Below are 3,506 nucleotides of genomic sequence, written 5' to 3'. Positions count from 1 at the left end.
TTCCTAAAAATGAAACTAATTGTGAGAGGAGAGTTTTAAGGGCTAGAGGATAACACAATGGGCCTCAAAATATACCTATTGATGGGACCCATCATCACCCCCCTTCTGAAGGTGTTGCTCACCCTCTGAGCAACTCAGTCTCTAATGTGAAGTTCATTCATGGCCCTGGTGGCCTCTTTAACATCCCAAGGCATCTCAGATGGTGTGCCTTCCTGTGGATAGAACCTTACATTTGCTTCTATGTCTGTCCACTCCTTTTGTTCTTATCCCTGGTCTCTTCTCTCCTGTAGTACCAATAGTAAAGGAGGGAAAAGTTTGATCCCTATCTATTTGATCTTCAACCTTTTCATGATTATTTTATAGAGTAAGGTTCTCTCCGAGGCATTCCTTAGTCTTTCGGGAAAGTGATACTCTCTAATTTGCAATCTGTGAGGCAGAGCATGCCATCTTCTTTGGCAAGCCTACAAAAGTTTTGTCCCCAACATCCTAAAGGTGTCCTCAAAATGGAGGATAGTTTTTCTTGGGTTTTCATATATCGAGGTGCCAATTCAGGATCAATGGAGATGAGGTTGTGGTTACTAATGACAGCCTTGGGGCTCACTAATTCTACTATGATGTATAAAGGCTCCTTCTCTTCTTTTTCCATCACCCTCCTTACTTCTTCAACTCTTGTTTCTTCATGGGTCAACCAAGAGGCTAGTGCCATTAGTTTCATGTCCCCCAATCTTGAGTTGGGGTCCCAAAAGTTCATGTCTATGAGGATCATATTGTGCATGTAGAACTCAGCCAGTTTGGCTCTATCCTTAATACTTGCCTTTTTTGCAAAAGTCAATAAACTTTATGTAGTCTTGGAGCCATGCTATGTTAATTTTTTTTTTATCTGGAATTGCAACCAATTCTCCTTGAGGAAGATGGCATAAGATTTGGATGGTTTCCTGCATTGTATGGCTTCCATGGATAAACTTGCCATAGTGGCAAGTTGTATCTCTTTTTCTTGCAGTTTCTCTCTTAGCCTTTTGTTCTTTGTCTATAGCTGCTCCTTCATGACTGACTCCCTTAGCCTTAAGTTATTCAATTCCTTGCTCATTTCATACACTTTTTCCTCCATGAGGCCCACATCTTCCACCTTCTTGGATCTTGCAATTTGCATCCATCTATGAGTTCTGCCTCTTTCCCTTTCCAACTCAAAGAAGAGTGGTATTGCAAATTTTTCGGGTATAATCCTACCTCCCTCAACAAATTTGTAGTAGGATCCAAGGTCAGGTTGTGGATCAGGCTCCTGGAGTTCTTGGAGACCTTCTTCTTTTCCTTTTGATGTGGCTGCCTCTTCTTGTAGCATTTTCTACTACTCCTGTAGCAATCCCCGTTCCTCTAGTAGCAGCCTTGTTTTTTCAGTAGTTCCTTAGTTTTCTCTTGTAATAGGGTAGCTTGTGCTTTGAGCCTCTTAGATGTGGTTTCTTTAGTGTTGGGCCTCTGTATGGGTGGTAAAGTTTGTCTACCCTTAGATTTGGGGGAGGTAACCTCCTCAATTTTTCCTTCACTAGGTCCCACTTCTTCTCTTTGGTTGGTTGATTCATCAATGGTGATAGGGACTTTTGAAGGAGGTTGAGGCTTCCCTTGCCTTATTCTGGTGCTCTTTCTCATTTTAAAGTACAAGGGGCCTTGCCTAGGTTGCCTTCTCTTGGGCTTGACAAGTGTGCCAAGTGTGGCCAATGTGGCAACCACCTCTTATTTTGTGTTTCCTAGTGAGAGGCTTATTCGTTGCTTTTGTCTTCTTATCCTTTGAGGTTTGGAGGGCACCTCAGAATTCTCTTCCTTTGCTCTTTGTTTCTCTCCCTCTTTTTCCTCTATTTCTGCTTTCTCCTCCTCCTCTTCCTCTATTTTTGCTTCTTCCTTCTCTGTTTTTTATTTCTGCCTCTCTTCTTCCTTTTCTTCCCTACCCCTAGTACTAGATGTTGGTGTTTCTCTTTTTTCGTGTGGAGGTAAGGACTTGTTCTCAATGAATACCTCCCTGTCCATGTCCATAAAGTCAGTCCACAACACAAGGTCCTTTAGGTGGCTTAAGGAATCCATGACAATGAGCTTGATGAGGCCATGATGGGCAATGTGCTGGTGCTTCCCTTCCCTCACTTTCTGGCTCATTTCAATGATGGATTGTAAGAGGAAATGTGGAACACTGAGCCTCTTTGGAATTGGTAACTTTGTCTGGAACCTTAGCTCATAGAGCAACCTAAATTGATAGGCATACACAATGCTCAACCTCCCCTCACAAGATATGTACTTGAGGATGTGATAGGCCACTTCATCCCAAGGGTAAGGGAGGCTCTCTCTTCTTACTCCATTTTTGTCTTCCACGGGCTTCTCTTTATGGAGAAAGAAGTTTTTCTTGGTTGTAACACCTACTGCCTTATCCTCCTTGCCCCATCAAACTCCTAAGGGTATGGTGGTTACTCTGCTTATGAGCTTTGCGTTCAAATGGATTGCAAGTCCTCTAACAACAATAGTGGCACTATTTTCTCCCTGAGAATTGAGGGCCATGGAAAATTCATGGGTTACCTCATCATCATACCCCTTTAATTGCTCAAAGAATCCCATCCACTAATGTCTCAGAAAAATGTCCATAACAAGAGGATGTTGATGGATTCTTTTGGTTTCTATGGGTTCTCTTCGATTGAAACCTCCTCCCATTGCTCCTACTACTCCTTCTCTAAGTTATCTAAGGGGAATTTTCAATATTTTCCTCTGAGCAGTCTCAGGTGCAGAGGTAGTGGCTAATGTTTTTATTTTTGTGTCAGAGGATGATACCCTTGACTATGGTAAAAACTTTCCTCTTCTCCTGTCTTGCCTTCTTATGTGAAATAAATCTTCAAGGGAAATTAATTTGCACAAGGGTTTGCTACAGGGTACCCGTAGTAAGAAAAATTATTCATGCAATTGTATGAAAATTAGAGAGGGAGGAGGCCACTTACCCTTTTTAGGATGACTCTCTCATGTTCATGGGGGTTTGAGGAAATTTTCTGGTGGTTTTGGCTCCTTTTCTCCCCTTAATTCATCCTTGTAGCTTCTCTTCTGTGCTCCTGTAGCACTTTAGGTCCTCCTATAGCAGTGGTATCCAGTCCTGTAGCACCTCTTGTAGCACCTGCAAACTCAATTTGTACCAATTCATTGGCACCCTAGGCAAACTCTAATAACATCTAAATCGTCGTTCGGTACCTTGGTGGGTCTCTCCAACTTTTTTCTGGGAATGAGCAATTGTGCAAGTGGAATCGAGCCTTATAGTTTTATTCCCTTTTGTGGTAATGGGCTCGGAGTGCTTTGGTGACTTGGCCCTTGCACACATTTCCTCTTTTCACCATTGTCTCCAATCCTCGTAATTATCACCCCCCTTAATTTGACTTTTCCACGTTGCATGGGTGGTTGAGTGGAATATAGTTTACCAATCTAAACTTGGCCACCTCTAGCCCATAAAACTTCATTCTCGGTCATTAAACACATTTATTTTACCA

Source organism: Pinus tabuliformis, chromosome 5_2, assembly GCF_031772625.1.
Source record: "Pinus tabuliformis cultivar Carrire ecotype Pingquan chromosome 5_2, CPIR1, whole genome shotgun sequence".
NCBI classification, from domain to species: domain Eukaryota; kingdom Viridiplantae; phylum Streptophyta; class Pinopsida; order Pinales; family Pinaceae; genus Pinus; species Pinus tabuliformis.
This window is presented reverse-complemented; position numbering follows the sequence as displayed.